The sequence below is a fragment of the Mustela erminea genome, chromosome 8, assembly GCF_009829155.1.
Source record: "Mustela erminea isolate mMusErm1 chromosome 8, mMusErm1.Pri, whole genome shotgun sequence".
Classification (NCBI taxonomy): domain Eukaryota; kingdom Metazoa; phylum Chordata; class Mammalia; order Carnivora; family Mustelidae; genus Mustela; species Mustela erminea.
In genome coordinates this window covers 62,423,873-62,443,806 of record NC_045621.1, presented here as the reverse complement: position 1 = coordinate 62,443,806, position 19,934 = coordinate 62,423,873, and the positions used below count along the sequence as shown (strand labels likewise).

General features: G+C 35.7%; 1 protein-coding gene across 4 annotated transcripts in view; it reads left to right on the top strand.

Moving 5' to 3' along the window:
- Nucleotides 1-19,934, top strand: part of SCN9A (sodium voltage-gated channel alpha subunit 9) — a 167,502-nt gene that overhangs the window by 39,619 nt on the left and 107,949 nt on the right. Inside the window, exon 2 of one of the 4 annotated variants that reach the window (XM_032355820.1) lies at nt 5,548-5,596. The exons of the other annotated variants lie outside the window; for them this stretch is intronic. The gene's annotated coding sequence lies outside the window, so the exon portion shown is untranslated. The remainder of the gene's footprint in view (nt 1-5,547; nt 5,597-19,934) is intronic. 4 annotated transcript variants of the gene reach the window in all.

Below are 19,934 nucleotides of genomic sequence, written 5' to 3'. Positions count from 1 at the left end.
GATGAGATTGTTTGACCTTGGGCCGCCCTTCATGAGTGGGCATGCCCCTTGCATGCAGAATTGTTACAACTAATTGGTGAAACATGCAGCCTTTAAGTGGTGTAACTCCCACATTGTTCACGATGAACCTCAGCTCCTAGTGCTTGTATGGATGGGTAGTGCTATATTGATTACTGTGAAAACAGCCTAAAAGTCTCCCGTAGAAGGGAATGCCTATCACTACTGCTCTGCTAGCAAGTGCCCGTTCATACCTTGGTAGAGTACTATTAAGTACTCCATAGGCCTCCCATCATTGCTTTAACTTGCTCTGTGTGTTCTGGTGCATTGATGCTTTGGTTCATTTTGTTCCCTCTGCCTGGTTAATAATGACAATAACAACAGTAATCATAGGCATTTACTGTGATCTTACTGTTTCAGGTACGGTTGTAAAAAAAGTCCATATTCATTAACTCATTTAATTGTTAACATCCTTTTCATACTCATCTTACAGATGAGTAAACTGAGACACCCACTTAAGTAAGTTGACCAAAGAGATATAGCCTCTAAGTGTTGGAGGTAGGGTTAAAAAGAAGGTACCTGGTTTGTACAGTCTAACCTTTACAAATCTGCATTCAGCCATATTCTTCTATAGAATTCTGACCTGTCTTTATTATTTTACTAGTTTAATCTTTCTTCTATTTCCTTGTGTTCCCAAAATACATTTCAAATACTTCTATTTAAGTAATTATATTATGCCTTATATTATGGTTATTTGTATATAAGTCTTTCTCTTAAGACTATTAAACTTTGGAGAGAAGGAATCCTCCTGGTCGATGTCACATAGTTCTTTATATTCTGGCAATTCCAAACTTACTATTTCCAAGCCAGGCTCATGTATTGAATTCTAGCACAGCACAACTAAGTAATTACCCATCATTTTTCTTCCTTGTTCAAGCCTCATCCTCATCATTTTTCTGCCATATGGAATTATGGGAGCATTTCCTTGATCCATGCAGATAGTTGAAAGTAAGCCTTGCTTCTCATTTCTCCTGGAGTCTTAAAATCAACTGTCAATTCTTTCTTTCCATGATCTCTCAAATATGACCATACCTCTACCCTATAGTATGCTATACCCCCAGTCATATCAGCTTCATTCAAGAGCCAGCTAATTTCTCTGCTGTAAATCCATCCTCTGCACTGTGGGAAAGGTGAGTTTTAGAAAATAGAGATTTGTTCATCTTCCTGCTTTAATCAATTCCTAGTCATTGCATCTACTTTTCTTTTCCAATCCCCTTTCTCTCCACTTTACTTTTTCAAGGCCATTTTTCCTTATAAAATAATAAAATTTCCTTATAAAAGACAATATTTCTCAAATGAATTAGTGTCAATGTACAAGGTCTACAGCTCAGTTCAGATATTCTTTACAGAGAGTACTCTGATATGAGTACCAAAACTTGGACCAAAAAACCAATGATAGTGGAATGATTGTAAAGAGTGATGAAGGGCTACCTTGGAAAGCCAACCCCTGGGTGGCTCAGTTGGTTAAGTGTCTACCTTTGAATCAGGTCATGATCCCGGAATTCTGGGGTCAAGGCCTGCACCTGGCTCCCTGCTCACGAAGTAATCTGCATCTCCCTCTGCCCCTCCCCACCTTGCTTGTGCTTCCTCTTTCTCTCTCTCTCTCTATCAAATAAATAAAATTTTAAAAAATCCATTGAATGGGGTGCCTGGGTGGCTCAGTTGGTTGAGCAACTGCCTTTGGCTCAGGTCATGATCCTGGAGTCCTGGGATTGAGTCCCATGTCAGGCTCCCAGCTCCATAGGGAGTGTGCTTCTCCCTCTGACCTTCTCCCTTCTCATGCTCTCCCTCTCACTCTTTCCCTCTCAAATAAATAAATAAAATATTTTTAAAAACCCATTGAATGGAGCCTATGTATTTCTTAATCATAGTTTTCATTATCTCTTTAGTAATAGGATTATATAGCTTTTAAGAAGAGAATTTATTGAATATTCCTTTGTTTTAAAGAACTTGTGATATAAAATTAGTGAAAATGTTATCTCTTAAATGCCAAGGCTGTTTTTAAAAGCGATAATACTACCAAGGAATAAGAAGGGGGAAAAAATCCATCTTGATGAGAATAATTTTTTTTATAGTTTTAGATCTTTTTTAAAAATTTTATTTATTTATTTTAATAAACATATTATGTATTTTTATCCCCAGGGGTACAGGTCTGTGAGTTGCCAGGTTTACACACTTCACAGCACTCACCATAGCACATACCCTCCCCAATGTCCATAATCCCAGCCCCCTCCCCTAACCCCCCTCCCCCCAGCAACCCTCAGTTTGTTTTGTGAGATTAAGAGTCAGTTATGGTTTGTCTCCCTCCCAATCCCTTCTTGTTTCATTTATTCTTCTCCTACCCCTTTAACCCTCCATGTCTCACCTCCACTTCCTCATATCAGGGAGATCATATGATAGTTGTCTTTCTCCAATTGGCTTATTTTGCTAAGCATGATACCCTCTAGTTCCATCCACGTCATCGCAAATGGCAAGATTTCATTTCTTTTGATGGCTGCATAGTATTTCATTGTGTATATATACCACATCTTCTTTATCCATTCATCTGTGGATGGACATCTAGGTTCTTTCCATAGTTTGGCTATTGTGGACATTGCTGCTATAAACATTTGGGTGCACGTCCCCCTTCAGATCACTACGTTTGTATCTTTAGGGTAAATACCCAGTAGTGCAATTGCTGGGTCATAGGGTAGTTCTATTTTCAACATTTTGAGGAAGCTCCATGCTGTTTTCCAGAGTGGCTGCACCAGCTTGCATTCCTACCGACAGTGTAGGAGGGTTCCCCTTTCTCCGCATCCTTGCCAGCATCTGTCATTTCCTGACTTGTTGATTTTAGCCATTCTGACTGGTGTGAGGTGATATCTCATTGTGGTTTTGATTTGTATTTCCCTGATGCCGAGTGATATGGAGCACTTTTTCATGTGTCTGTTGGCCATCTGGATGTCTTCTTTGCTGAAATGTCTGTTCATGTCTTGTGCCCATTTCTTGATTGGATTATTTGTTCTTTGGGTGTTGAGTTTGCTAAATTCTTTATAGATTTTGGACACTAGCCCTTTATCTGATATGTCGTTTGCAAATATCTTCTCCCATTCTGTCAGTTGTCTTTTGGTTTTGTTAACTGTTTCCTTTGCTGTGCAAAAGCTTTTGATCGTGATGAAATCCCAATAGTTCATTTTTGCCCTTGCTTCCCTTGCCTTTGGCGATGTTCCTAGGAAGAAGTTGCTGCGGCTGAGGTCGAAGAGGTTGCTGCCTGTGTTCTCCTCAAGGATTTTGATGGATTCCTTTCTCACATTGAGGTCCTTCATCCATTTTGAGTCTATTCTCATGTGTGGTTTAAGGAAATGGTCCAATTTCATTTTTCTGCATGTGGCTGTCAATTTTCCCAACACCATTTGTTGAAGAGGCTGTCTTTTTTCCATTGGACATTCTTTCCTGCTTTGTCGAAGATGAGTTGACCATAGAGTTGAGGGTCTATTTCTGGGCTCTCTATTCTGTTCCATTGATCTATGTGTCTGTTTTGTGCCAGTACTATGCCGTTTGTTGATGACAGCTTTGTAATAGAGCTTAAAGTCCAGAATTGTGATGCCACCAACTTTGGCTTTCTTTTTCAATATTCCTTTGGCTATTCGAGGTCTTTTCTGGTTCCATATAAATTTTAGGATTATTTGTTCCATTTCTTTGAAAAAAATGGATGGTATTTTGATAGGAATTGCATTAAATGTATGGATTGCTTTAGGTAGCATTGACATTTTCACAATATTTGTTCTTCCAATCTAGGAGCATGGAACATTTTTCCATTTCTTTGTGTCTTCCTCAATTTCTTTCATGAGTACTTTATAGTTTTCTGAGTATAGATCCTTAGCCTCTTTGGTTAGGTTTATTCCTAGGTACCTTATGGTTTTGGGTGCAATTGTAAATGGGATTGACTCCTTAATTTCTCTTTCTTCTGTCTTGTTGTTGGTGTAGAGACATGCAACTGATTTCTGTGCTTTGATTTTATATCCTGATACTTGACTGAATTCCTGTACAAGTTCTAGCAGTTTTGGAGTGGAGTCTTTTGGGTTTTCTACATATAGTATCATATCATATGCAAAGAGTAATAGTTTGACTTCTTCTTTGCTGATTTGGATGCCTTTAATACCCTTTTGTTGTCTGATTGCTGAGGCTAGGACTTCTAGTACTATGTTGAATAGCAGTGGTGATAATGGACATCCCTCTCGTGTTCCAGACCTTAGCGGAAAAGCTTTCAGTTTTTCTCCATTGAGAATGATATTTGCGGTGGGTTTTTCATAGATGGCTTTGATAATATTGAGGTATGTGCCCTTGATGAGAATAATTTAATGGCAATTGTCATGACTATATTTTGAAATGGATTTCATCCCTTGAAGAGTTTGATTCTTGTATATGGATGTTGCTAAATAATCTTACAGAATGGGAGTAAGTAGAATCATCATGTGTAGTCAAGAAGAGAATAAAAGTTTATAGCAATGTTCTGTCAGTGAACAACATTTTAAAAAGTCTCAGTCTGAGAGATACAACTTGATCCTCAAGAATACAAAAGCAAGTTATGTCATGAAAGATAGTACTTATGTGGTTCAAAAAACTCACATGTCTTAGAGTTGTTGACTTTGTGTCAATATGTGTTCAGTATCCCAGCTCATAAAACTAATGTTGAAATTTTTTCTCATTAATGTATGTTCAAAGAATGAAGTAAGTTGATGTGATTACTATGGAAGATATGTTACAAGGTCAATAGAACATAAACTTTAATTGCAAGAAATTTTATAAGCAAATTCTACAAAACAAGGGGCTGTTCATAAAAGCCAAATCATTAAGGAAATATTCAGAAAAAATGTATACAACTTATATACTAATAACTTATTTCAGATAAACAATGTATACATTTTTGGAATAAGTACATTAGATACATATTTTTATTTATCCCAAAGTGTACACAGGCAACTAAAGATAACTTAAATTAACTGAATGTTGTGATTTTTGTTTTTATTTGCCAAGTCTAGGAAGTCGGCCTGAGGGAAGAGAAGTAGGGAAGAATTGCCCTTTTGGGAACCTGCAGTTAGGATAAGATCAAATAATATAGCATTCTTACGGTCATTATTTTAATTATATTATTATTGGCATTTCTCTTTCTCATAAAATTCCTGTATGTCCCCAACTTTCCAAAGGGTGAGAAACTACAAATATTTTTAATGAAATGAATTAAAAATGTAACTTAAAAGAAAATTTGATTTTGAAGATTTTTTTTTTTTAGATTTTATTTATTTATTTGACAGAGAGAGAGAGAGAGATCACAAGTAGGCAGAGAGGCAGGCAGAGAGAGAGGGGGGAAGCAGGCTCCCTGCTGAGCGGAGAGCCTGATGTGGGGCTCGATCCCAGGACCCTGAGATCATGACCTGACCTGAAGGCAGAGGCTTAACCCACTGAGCAACCCAGGCGCCCCTGATATCAGAATTTTTTGTTTTATTCTAGCCAGTTGACAACCCTTGTACTGCTCATTGAAGAATTGTGGTCCTGTCAGGTAAGAGAATGTTCTTGAGTTTGTTGCATCTACATGTCCATGATTCCATTTTCAAATGCTGAGAATAATAGTGGAAGAGATAAAAGAGCAGTATATTTAAAGTGAGTGTAAAAGATTGAATAATAGAAGTTTTGGATTACTGATTTTGTGGAACCACTTTAAATAGTGATTATAAGCAAAATAATCATATCTTTTGTAAACTAAGCAGACATATGAAATGGGTTCTACATTTATAGATTACATTGTTTTTCCTTCTGATTGCTACTTCTGAGCTCATATAATTATTTTTTCAGATAATTCAGAAGGAATACTTTAATCACTTAGCAAAACTGCCCTGTCTAAAATTATCTTGTTTTTGTCATAACCTAGTTTCTACACAGTGACTCAAAAGTAATTTCCCCATATTAAACAATAATATTGGCTGAAAGTGAGAAGAACAAATATTGGCTGTCTCATGCCAAACAGATACTTATTGGAAGGTACAGAGTCCTCAGAGTTATCGGAAGACTTTGAGAAGCTGGGTGAGCTAAATGGGAAAATGAGCAGACCAAAGGGAGGACTGGACACCGTTTGGCAGATTCATGTAGAAAGGACTGCTGGACCGTTCTGCCACAACTAAATTCTACCATAGCTACACAGTGGCTCCAGCTCAAAGGAATTCCAACCAGCCCTTCTTTCATTTTGGCTTCACACATTCCAGGGTCAAAGTAAAGGGCCAGTGAATCTGGATCCACTTGGGAAATGTGGCCTTATCCCACTAGTGGAAATGGAAAGGAAAGATAGTTCCCCTTAGATTTCCATAGTTAGAGACAGGGCTTCAGTCCCATCACAGCTCACAGTGCAAAATCTTCATTCATCCCAGATAAGAAGGAATATGGAATGTTGGATAGGAAAAATGTGTGTGTGTGTGTGTGCCTGTGTGTAGTCATATGTACATATACACATACGTGTACATACATTTATGATTTGTTTTGAGTTAAAAAATGAAGCAAATTAATATTGGTCATGTTTATACTATTAGATATTGAATTTTGGAATGTTTAGAATCGATATACTGTAGATGCTTGAAGCAAAAGAAAGCATTTTTACTTCAAGTAGTATAATTTTCAGATAGCGTCATCCTATATTTGAATGTAAGTGCCATCCAGTGATAGTGAATAGCCCCTCCCCACCTAGGTAATGGGTGTGCTGCTTTTCTAACTTGTGAAGTTGTCATTCTATAGTTTACAGAGTACCCAAGTATTTAGACCCAAACTATACCTATTCTCTAATTTCATGAGTTAATGGTACAATAGTTTATTATGAGGATATAAGATGAATGCAAAAGGTAATGCACTAAAAAGTAGATTATATTACAAAGAAGCAGTTAAAATTGAGGACATATTATTTTGTATTTTTTGTTATTGAATTCCCAGATCTTACTCAGTATCTGACACAAAGCAGTTACTCATACTCTTTACTGGTGCTCCAAGAAAAGAAAAAGAAAGGAAAAAAAATTTTTTTAATAAAAGATCATATCTTTTATTTCTAGAAGATATGATCATCTATTCAGAAAATAAAATTGACAGGAAAATTGAAGATTGCCAGATACAAAGTCACATCAATAACAATTACCAACTAAAATGTATATGTTTTTAAAAATAGGACATCATTTATAATAGCAACATAAAGCTATAACGTATATAGATTAATGTATCTAGGAATTAATAAGATCTATCTAATAATAGGAATTAATGTGTCTACCCCATTAGAGAGTCATTCTATGCTTTTGGATGGAAAGACAATTTTATAAATACATAAATCCTCCATAAATTATTCTATAAGTTTCAGTTTGCTTTTTGTAGAAATAGATAAAATGGAAGAATGAATGATCCTTTATAGGCAAGTTGACCTTGAGTAAAGAGAATAAGAGAGGACCTGTCTCAAGATGTACTAAGAAATATTTTGTGGGAGGAGAGGTGAAGAAGGCTACATTAAGCAATACTTTCAGAGCATTACAATAAGGCAAATTAAAGATACCTGTTCAATAAAGAAAAGATACTACTGAGAAGTTAATGACAGAATAGAAATTATTTGAAATTCTGAAACTGAGATATTAAAATCTAATATACCCAAGGAACACTACTAATCAATCAATAAAGGATGAAAATCACAACAGAAAAATTGGAAAAAGGATTAAGAACAAAGAATTTACATGAGAAGAAACTCAGATAATGAATAGGCATACAAAGAGTGTTCAACATCATGGTAGACCAGAGAGCAATGCTAACTCAATAAAAGTAGGTGGTTTTTCACCTCTTAGTCTGGTAAAAGTTGGAAAATTTTTGAGACAAATTCTCCTTGGGAAGACAATATTACATATGTACAAGTGAATAATGCCAGGTATTGGTGAGGATGTAGAGGTACAGAACCTTTAGTACTCTGGTGGGAAAGTAGAAAAGTAGACTCCCCTGGAGAAGAACATGGCACTGCTTGGTTCATTTAAATATATATGTACCCTAGGATCCAGCAGTTATCTCCCAGGTAACAATTTCCCAGTAATTCTCACACAGCTCCACAAAGGGACACATACAAAGTTGCTCATGATAGTGTTGTTTTGTGCTGGTGACAAGTGAGTTTACTGAGGAAGGAGGAGACTTAGCAATGTATTCATGTGGTTATCTATTTTGGTAAGATTTACAAAAGTAAGGTATCTTAACTATTACCACAATTTCCCTCTTATCAAGTAGTGTTAGAGTAGCCATGGGCATATCTGGTTTGCAGCAAAGTGGAGTTAGTTGGAGATAGTATTAATGGGGTCTCAATGGGACACAATTACGTGATTTGCAGACACTTCCGTACATTTACCAGGCACATTCTTAGAAAAACACTAAGTATATAGAACAGGTGCCATGTACAGGTCTTCCTTTAGTCTTGCTGGAGAAGAAAAACTGTCTTCCCAGTATTGGAAACTTGGATTACTTTGGTATTCTTCAACAGTTGCATTTTTTTTTCTTGTTGCATTTTGTAGATGGCATATTTTAAACACAAATGCCAAACTTGGAATTTTCTATGTATTCTGCCCATTATAAAGCTTTCCAAGCTACACATATTAGGTATAATGAAATTATAAAACATATCTTTAAAGATTTTGTTGAGAAAAACCAAATATAAATAAGGTCAAGACTCTAACCCTGAATATCAGAAAGCTCAAAAATGACAGTTTAACTATAATTTGGAAAGTGTATGAGTATTTTAAGTTTAAAATTGCAAATTACTGAACATATAAAATATGCATGTTTCATATATCAAAAGCACACTCGTTGTCATCTTTAGCTTTTTGTGTTAAAATACTGAGAGAAAATTCAGATACGAGATTAGTGGAATATAAAAAATTATAAGAAGCAAGGAAATCAACAAATTATATTAACATTGAGTAATGAAAGTAACAAAATGTTTTGTTATATCAGATGCAAAAGTGAGAAACAGTGTTTTTCACTAAGAGGAAGAGGGGTATTTCTTATAGAAGTATTAAGTAGATTCTTGGATTATTTTGTAATTCAGTGAAAGAAGAGTAAAACATATAGATATGTTGAGAAAAAAAAGATTAAATTTTATGCTCCTTTGCCATGAAATACCCAATGTGTGAGATAACATAAAACTCATCATGCATTGCTATTTAGAGGACTTTGATGACAGTGGTTGAAGTATTGTCAAGTCAGAGTATTTAAGATTATCCATTGAACAGGGAGTTTTGAAATGCTTTGTTACCTTACAGCTCGTCTATGAAAGGAACTTAACAGGAGGCTTTACCAAATGTGACAGTAATTTTAAAAATTTATATGCTATTAGCAATAATGAGTTGTAGAGCTCAAAGAAATTTGCTCAACTATCAGTAATAAACACACACACATGCCTGTATTTCAACTAGTTTTGCCAAAGGAAAGATAAGATTGCCTCTATGCCTCTATTACAAAACCATTGCCCTGTGAAGAGATGATCAGAGAGAATGAAGCCATAAATGGAGAAACAGGATTAAGTGTGCTGGGGAGCTAATTAAATTTTGGAACTTGTGGTGTTTTTGATATTGGTTAGTTTTTTTAAAAATGGAAATCCATTTAATTTCTAAACTCACTTTTAATATTCATTTTTGTACCTAATTTTTGTTTGTAATATGTATTTTATTCTCAATCTCCCCTGGTAAAAAATGGTGTAAGCTGCAGGCCCATACAACCTGGATCTGTCTCTGGTTTGCAGGAGGGGTAAGGGGCCTAGATAGCACCCACGTGTTCTTTTTTTTTTTTTCCTGTTTTATTTTATTTTATTTCTTTTCAGTGTTCCAGCATTCATTGTTTCTGCTCCACACCCAGTGCTCCATGCAATACATGCTCTCCTTAATACCCACCACCAGGCTCACCCAACCCACACCACCTCCCCTCCAAAACTGTCAGTTTGTTTCTCAGAGTCCACAGTCTCTCATGGTTCGTCTCCCCCTCTGATTTCCCCCAACTCACTTCTCCACTCCATCTCCCAATGTCCTCCGTGTTATTCCTTATGCTCCACAAGTAAGTGAAGCCATATGATAATTGACTTTCTCTGCTTAACTTATTTCACTCAGTATAATCTCCTCCAGCCCCATCCATGTTGATACAAAAATGATATTCATCCTTTCTGATGGAGGCATAATACTCCATTGTATATATGGACCATATCTTCTTCTTTTTTTTTTTAAGATTTTTATTTATTTATTTGACAGACAGAGATCTATTGAAGGGCATCTTGGTTCTTTCCACAGTTGTGGACACACACCACTGTGTCCATTGCTGCTATGAACATTGGGGTACAGATGGCCCTTCCTTTCACTACATCTGTATCTTTGGGGTAAATACCCAGTAGTGCAACTGCAGAGTTATACGGAAGCTCTATTTATAATTTCTTAAGGAATCTCTACACTGTTTTCCAAAGTGGCTGCACTAACTTGCATTCCAACCAACAGCGTAAGAGGGTTCCCCTTTCTCCACATCCTCTCCAATACTTGTTGTTTACTATCTTGTTGATTTTGGCCATTCTGACTGGTGTAAGGTGGTATCTCAATGTGGTTTTGATTTGAATCTCCCTGATGGCTAGTGATGATGAACATTTTTTCATGTGTCTGTTAGTCATTTGTATGTCTTCTTTGGAGAAGTGTCTGTTCATGTCTTCTGCCCATTTTTTGACGTGATTATCTGTTTTGTGTGTGTTGAGTTTGAGGAGTTCTTTATAGATCTTGGACATCAGCCTTTTGTCTGTAGTGTCACTTGGCGAATATCTTCTCCCATTCCGTGGGTTGCCTCTTTGTTTTGTTGACTGTTTCCTTTGCTGTGCAGAAACTTTTGATCTTGATGAAGTCCCAAAAGTTCATTTTCGCTTTTGTTTTCTTTGCCTTTGGAGAAATATCTTGAAAGAAGTTGCTGTGGCCGATGTCAAAGAGGTTACTGCCTATGTTCTCCTCTAGGCGTTTGATAGATTCCTGCCTCACATTGAGGTCTTTTATCCATTTTGAGTTTATCTTTGTGTATAGCACCCAGGTGTTCTAAGAGCAAATAAATAACATGTCTGATAATATACATTGGAACATTATTCACTAGTTAGAAATACAAACTCGAATTATTTATAGTAAACTGGATGGATCTTTAAAACCATAGTAATAGTCATAAAAAAATAAACGAACAAAATGAGTCATACAACATGAAATTTATGTAAATTTAAGATATAGCATCCAAATTAATATTCAGTTTTTAAGAAAACATAATAAAAAGAGACATAATAAACATGTTAGAATGGTTTCCTAAGGATGAGATTGGGAAGGGGCTAGAGTGGCAGGGGATGGGATATGGGGAAGATAAAGGAGAAAATAATAATAGAGATAGGACTTTTATGGCCAATGATGATAATTGGCTATGATCTGGGGAATTTAACTCCAAACCTGAGGTTTGGAAAAATCTAGAGTTTCACAGCAGGAAATTTGGTTGATTTTATCTGCAATGTAGCTAAATCATGATTCACTTTTTACAAGCTTTTTCAGACTTTTTAACTTTTAGATTAGACTAGTTTAGGTAAATGCAGGATAGAGTCTAAAAAGTTTATGAAGTTTTACATTTTAAATTCCATGGAAGTACAATGTCAAAGATAATTTTTTATTGTTTGGAAAAACTGAGAGTGGTGGAGACAAAAAGGTGTGGGTGAACCTAGAAAATGACAAAGACAGCTTCTGGACCACAGCAAGCACTTACTAAATAATCTTGTGAATGAAGAGCATCGAGAGAGAGAATTTATCAAGGATGTGAGTCATAGTACAGACCAGCTGACTTCTACTCATCTTCCCTTTCTGACCTAAGTCTTCCTCCCGAAGCCCAAGTCTGGTGCCTTTCCTGTATATTCTCATTACTTTTGTATGATGGTGGATTGCAATTGTTTACTTGCCCATATTTCCCAATGGACTAGGGGTCCCAGAGGACAAGAACAAAGACTGCCTAGTTTGTGTCCCCAGCACCTGCTATTGTGTCTGGCACTTAGTAATCATTTTTAAAATATCTTTTGAAGAGTTAATAAAGTGGAATGAACATATTAAAGGAATGTTAGCATCACATGATTTCACACATGTAGCAATCATTTATACATACTACTGAGTGATGATCTTAAAATTAGGACTATCTTCATTTTGATTTAGTAATCAGAACAATTAGAAAGTGACAATATTTAGGTCTTCTTGCTTTAGTCTTTTGTAGCTTAATAAAGAAAAGTTTCCAAGCATATTCCATTAATTCTGTTAGCAGTTATTATGATGGCATTTAAAAATGAATTTAATACAGATAATAATATTACAAATGATTCAACTGATGGCTGGTCATTTAAAATGTATTCCCTAATTTTCAGTTAGTGAAGGATCTTTCAAAATAAGACTACTTTGAAAAAAAGTAGTATTTCACAACAGTACACTCTAAGGGTCTTCATGGATAGTATTTTCTGCATAAAGATAAAAATTCCACCTGCGCTTAAAAAAAGTCTGAGAACAATTACTTCTTAATAAAACCACTCAATGTGATAGACTGAGACAATTGAAAATCAAATAAAATTAAAGGAAATCTCTTGCTTTTGTATACAAACTGATGTATTTAAGAAAACATGCAAGCTGGAATTCATTTATGCATTTTATTCTATATAGTCTTAAAATCCATAAGATATCATTAATGCTTCAAGTAGTCCTTGTTCTCTTTTGTCGAGTAAACACTTTTTATATACACAGACACACCCATTCTGATGTTCATTTTTTTCTGTGCTTCCTTCTGCTCTTAAGATCTTTTCCTTCTGCCTAAAAAGTTTCTTTATTATATATTTAGTGCAATGATGAATTCTCTCAGTTTGCCTTTTCTGCAAAATTTTTTTAATTTCACATTCATCTTTTTAAACTTTTCATGAAGTACAATACTTACATAAAAATACATGCATTCTAAACATATAGTCCATTGAATACTCCAAACTTAACAAACCATGCGAGCAGCACTGGGATGAAAACAGAGAATTCCCTCACTCTAGAAGAGAGCTTTTACTCCCTTTAGTATTCTAAATTGTTAGAATATAATCAGAATAATGTATGTAATATTTATCATAAGAATATATCATCATTCATAAAAATCAAGTGGTGGGTCTCCTTTTTTTCCTAGCACAGTTACAAGCTAAGGGCACTCTGTTCTCTAGGATATTATAATTTTAGAAGTTACCAGAAACATCTAATTCTAATAGTTAAGTAAAGCTATCTATTTATGGGCCATAATTTTATGGTATACAGGTAAATGCACCCGGCCCACCTTGTCAAGGAAAGCTCCTTAAATTCTGTGAGGAAGACCTATGGGTTAGCGGGATCTGGGGGTTTGGGGAGAGTTACCCTGGATCAAACTAGCTTTCTAGTGAAATGGACAAATTACATCCATCGTGAAGATAGGCACTTCATTGATAGAGTTGTATTATGTTTTCCTGTTTATTTCTGATGACATTGTAAGAAACTCTATAAAGTTAAAAGCAAATGGAGATATTGTATTGAGGAAATAAAAGATTGTGTGGAGATTCATAATTCTTAATTATCTTAATTCAAGTCTTCTTATTGCCTACTTAAATGTAAAAATTTTGGTTCATTTTTAAATTTCAGGTAACAGAGTAACTAAAATAGCCATCACTTAAATCCCTGAGAATAATGGATTATAATCATTGGTCTTACTGCACCTAGACTGGGCAAAGAGTAAGGTAAATCTTTAGAATAGTCAGCAATTTGAAAAGTTTATACAGTTTTCTCTAATGGTAAACTGATATTCACGAAGTGTTAGAGGGTTTGCCAAAACCGCAGCTAGAAAATTGTATATTCATTTTGACCAAAGTAAGACAAATTTCGAGACAGCAGATTAAAAAAGTCAGTCTAAGAGTTTCACAGCTCTTTTATTGTGGATTAAATGCAATGCCAAACAGTATTTGGATATGACTCGTGGTGCTTCCAGTCTTCAGCCTGAAGTTAGGAATCTTCAGTTATTTGAGGTCCCAGGCTCTGCAGCTCACTAGGATGTCATTTAATCAAGGCACAGGATTTCCAAACAGTAGTGATGTCACTATGATTAAACCCTAAGATTTTTTTTTAAGATTTATTTATTTATCTGAGAGAGAGAGAGAGAAAGAGCGCACACGTGTGCACATGGTGGGGGGCAGAGGGAGAGGGAGAGGAAATCTCCGGCAAACTGTCCACTGAGTGCAGAGCCCACCATGGGGCTGGATTCCAGGACCCTGAGAACATGGCCTGAGCTGAAATCAAGAGTCAGACGCTTAACCGACTGCGCCACTCAGGCGCCCCAATCCTAAGAATTTAAGTTTTAAGTTCTGCTTATGTTTATTTTAGTACTTCTGTGAACTATAAAATCTGGCTTTCAGAAAAGCAGACAGTTACTGTGGCATACCTTGGTAAAGAATAATGATCAAGACAATTAGTTATCTATGTTCCCATAAAAAGAAGTATTACAGGGATGCCTGGGTGGCTCAGCTGGTTGAGCAGCTGCCTTCGGCTCAGGTCATGATCCCGGCGTCCTGGAATCGAGTCCCACATCGGGCTCCTTGCTCGGCAGGGAGCCTGCTTCTCCCTCTGCCTGCCATTCTGTCTGCCTGTGCTCTCCCCCCCCCGGATAAATAAATTTTAAAAAATCTAAAAAAAAAAAAAAAAAAGAAGTATTACAAAGCAAAGCCAGGGTCTTAGGTCCTATCCGGTAGGTTCTCCTAGGACCTCTCAAAATAAGATGAGTGTATATCTAGGCTTGCCCAGAACAGTCCCAGTTTATGCCTGTTGCCTTGGTGTGTGATGTAATATAGCATTTATTCTTGAAAAAAAAAAAATCTTGGTTTGCAACAGAAATGCTAGGGTCATCCTGCCAAGGATAGAACCAGACTGTCAACTGTATTCCTTACAGCCAAGGGGTATCTGTCTCTGCTTTCCTCCAGTGATGCTGTCGAATATTCAAATATCAGTAAAATGAAAAACTATTGAGAGAATTTATTTTTTTAAATTACAATTCAGGGAGCAGATAGGAGTGGATTCAAACCTGGCTTAATTATTATCTTTTCCCTATATGCTTCAGATTTAGTCTTCTAGCAGAGTTCATTTTCTTCTGTAAATAGCAGAGACACTGGATGACTCAAGTGCACTTCTGGTTGTCTTCAGATGTGTCAGCGTTCTCTTCCTTGTTGTTGACATAGAGGATTTGTTCGATCTTGATATTTCTTTCCTGCACTGAGGCTGGGAAGACTCATCTGGAAGTTTTTCAGTTCTCCTGGAAGAGAGCATTGAGTGTAACAGTTTATACTAGAAGTAAACATGGCCTCTTCCATCTTTCCTGACAATGTCTTTCTTTTTCGTCATGGGATTTTAGATTTTCAGAATGGGAACAGTGTGAAGGGAATGTCACTGAACAAATAGGAGTTTTTAAACCACCATGGTAGCCAAAGAGGCCTTTGTGGTTATAAGAAATGGATACGTGTACCCCTGACAGCCAGAGTGGAGGTGTCTGTTGCTTTGTTTGGGTCATATTATCAAGTGTTCACATATCAGTATAAGGAGAATTTCTGTGTCAAATGGATTTCTTTCATCTCACCGTTACCCCACAGTTCCTAAAGTAAGACAGAAATCAAAAGAGAGCCTTTTGTATCTTAACAGAATCGTTGAAATCAATATATGATGAAGTCTTAATTTAACAACTTAAAAAATAGTGTGCTTAACACTACCAAGTAAGTTAAGTTACCATTTTTCTAAAAGGGAATGCGCACAGAGCCCCTTGCAGATCTATTTTTTGGCCTACTTAGTCATAATGACTCTCAAGTATAATTAGGACTCAGACATTGTGACTCCAGTCTATTTCCATGTTTATAGGTTGTAAGCTCATTTTTTACCCAAGAGAGTACATTTATAGAAAATTATCCTCCCAAGCATAATAACTTTAAAAAGTTGATTAGCATTTCTAATGGATCTCTTATCGATCAGTGATGTTATTTGATAGGAGATAAAATATTATTTTTATATATTAATTATAACCCATTTTAATTAGGCTGTTATCAGGTACATTATAGATAATGGCAATATATTTATTTAATCAATTCAAATTTGCTGGAACACTGTTAACATTACCTAATATTAATGTAATTCTAGGTCTATAATTTCTTTTTTTATGTACGCTCTTTATCTTCAAGTAGATTTATGGAAAAATGGTGCAAGGCAGTATAGAAAGCTCTCATGGAGTCCCTCCCCACTTCCCCTGTTATTAACACTTTACATTAGTATGGTACATTTGTCACAAGTAATGAAACCATCATGATACATTATTGTTAACTAATGTCCTTTCTTGATTCAGATTTCTTCAATTTTTCCCCCACTTTCTTTTTTCTCCTCCTTCCAAGGTGTTACATCCAAGATAGCACATTACATTTAAAGATCACTCTCTCCTTAGTCATCATTAGGCTGAGGTAGTTTCTCAGACCTCCCTTGTTTTTGATGACCTTGACGATTTGAAGGAACATTGGTCAAGGTATTTTATAGAATGACCCCGAATTGGGATTTTTTTCTGATTTTTTTTTTCATTATTAGATCAAAACTATGAGTTTGAGGGAGAAAGACTATATAGAGAAAGTACTGTTCTCATGATATCAAGAGAACCTGGGTGGCTTAGTCAGTTAAGCATCCCACTCTTGATTTCAGCTCAGGTCATGATCTTAGGGTCATGAGATCAAGCCCCAGGTAGGGCTCCACACTCAGCCCAGAGCCTGCTTCAGATTTTTTCTCTCACTGTCCCTCAGCCCCTCCCCCTCCTCCCTCTCCCTTGCATGCACAGGTGCATACACACACACACCTGCACAGTCCTCTCTCTCTCTCTCTCTCTCAGTAAATAAATAAGAGCTTTTTTAAAAAGGGAACATATTATCAACATGAGTTATCACTACTGATATTAGCTATGATTCATTTTACAGTCCTTTTGAAAATACTCACGTATAGATTCTATGGTGCCTTGAGAATACTTTAAAAATTAATGGTACTCCAGCCAATATTTTACCTGTGGGAAAATATCATTATCAGTTCCCACAGAAGTGATATTTTCAAAGCAGTTTTTCATTTGACAACAGTCAACATACATTCTACTTTACTTATTTTTACATTGGTCCACTGCCTTAAATAATTTAGATCTGACCTAATTTGATTCAGATTTTGGAAGATCTTCCAAGTGGTTTTTTGGACCAATTTTAATTTTATATACATAGAATTTAAGTTCTCTATAGGTAAGAGATTCAGTGACAGAATATAAAACAGAGTCAGAGATTATTATAGAGTCATGAATGTGTGATTATTCTCCTTGATATATGGAAATATCCTCTTAATCCTTCTAGTCACAGTTAAACAAGACATTCAAATATTATTTGCTTTCTTTAAAAATGTTGAAAGTTATTAAATAAAACACTGCTAAAAGAATTTTCTGGAAAATATTTTTATTTATTTTATTATTTTTAAGATTTCTAGTTATTTATTTGAGAGAGAGAGAGAGGAAGCATGAGTCAGGAGGGGGGCAGAGAGAGAAGGAGAAGCTGACTGCCCGCCAAGCAATCTTGAGATCATGACCTGAGCTGAAGACAGATGCTTAACTGATTAAGCCACCCAGGTACCCCTATGGGAAATATTTTTAAGAGAATAATTAATTCCATTCTTTAAATGAAGAATTCATATTAAGACAAAGCATGCTAATAATAATCATTACCAAAGCATAATTCCTATTACAAAATTATATGGACATAATACACACATATTCTATCTGAACCACAATAGAGTTGACACTCTGACATTAATAAATCAATTGGGAACTGCAATTTACTGTTCCAGTATTAGGTAAGTGCCATGGGGCCAAGAAGGTAATAGAGGCCACTGGGACCTTTGCCAGCACAAGTTAATGTGCACAGCCCACATTTTCTCCTTTCAGTCCTTTAGGGAAGAATTGGTTTTGGAGTTCGCTAGGTGATTTCTGGGAGATTTCCAATTTAATTTCCAAGTATGTAGGGGAACCCACCCCAGTCTCACTCTCAGGGTTATTCCTACATGAAAGGCTTCATAGGACAATGAGGCCTAAAGGAATCCCTCAAAGCTGCTTCCTGGAGGCTGATCCTGATATTTGACTCCAAGAAGACAGAATAATAGTCTATTCTGAATCATAGCAGACACTCAGAGTTCCTAAAACTCTAGAGAGACTACCTGTAATATTTCTTGCTTGAAGGAAGGAATCATTCTTGTATTCTGTTCACAGAATCCGTTAATGATATTTAATGTTTCTCAGATGGTGAACCAAGTGGCAGAATTCATTTCTTTCTGAGCTTGTTCAGAAATACCAATTCAATTTTAAAAAAAGAAAGAAAGAAAAAAAAATCTTAATGATATATCTCTTGAGGCACATAACTTTGTCTAATTAAAAAATATGTTTTCCAAGTTTTCTTTAGTTCAAGGCAACAAAGACAAATTAATGGGACTTTGATTAATAAAGGAAACTCAGCAGCAATCTAAACCTTTGAACAATCAATATTTATTCTAGGGCTACTTGCAGTGTCTAACATTATGTTTTACAAAGTAACTACTTCTATTATAAATGTTTCAATGATTTTAGACTTAGAGTGGATATATAACTTGGATAGCCAAGGTCACATACATGGCTAGTTAATGGCAAACCCAAGGATTCAAACTCTAGGCTTTCTAACTCCAGAACTTGCACTTGAATCACTATCCAAAACTCTGCTTCTGTTATACCTATGTGTGAAATATGTTTCATGTTTAGAAGGCTAGTAATTCCTATAAATTGAAGTATCCTCAAGATTAATGAATTAATATATCTTAATTGTAGATGCATGAAAAAAATTGTCCAAAGTAAGGAATTCAAATGAAACAAGTTAATACTACTAACAGCACCATTTTTTTTTCATGAAATGTGGAAAACTCTTTACTAAGTACTTTACACAGTACTTAACCATCCCAGTACTAACTATTCTTTGAGGCAGTGATTATTTTTTTAAAAAAGATTTTATTTATTTATTTGACAGAGAGAGGGATCACAAGTAGGCAGAGAGGCAGGCAGAGAGAGGAGGAAGCAGGCTTCCCACTGAGCAGAGAGACTGAGCAGGGCTCCATCCCAGGATCCTGAGATCATGACCTGAGCCAAAGGCAGAGGCTTAACCCACTGAGCCACCCAGGCGCCCTGAGGCAGTGATTATTAACACTGTTTTACAAACTAGGAAAATATAGCCATAAAAAGTAGTCAATAGTCAAATACTAGTCAAAATAGTCAAAAACTAGTCAATAGCTATAAAAGGTAGAACAGGGATTGTGATGTTCAAGGTCCAGATGATTACTTATCTGTGAGCTACTAGAACCAGTTTGGATTTTTCTGTATTGACTACTAGTGTACTTCATGGTATATGTTAACTATTTAAAGGATTTTATCTATTTTACATTTTGGAAATTGAGCCATATTTCCAATGTCTTGCAGAAACTAACTAAAAACTCATTTTTTTAAATGTATACACTCCTAAATAGTATTCATAAAGTAATACATACCTTTAGTTCTTAAATGAATAAAATAAACATGTTTCTTTTAATACCTTTATCTTTTTTTTTTTTTTGCAATGTTGTCATTTATTCCCTTCCAAAATTGAAGCATATTTGGCATATAATATTGTGTAACTTCCAGGTATATAACATAATGAATTGATATTTATTGCACAATGATCACTACAGTAAGTAGTTACCATCTGACATCATACAGAGTTA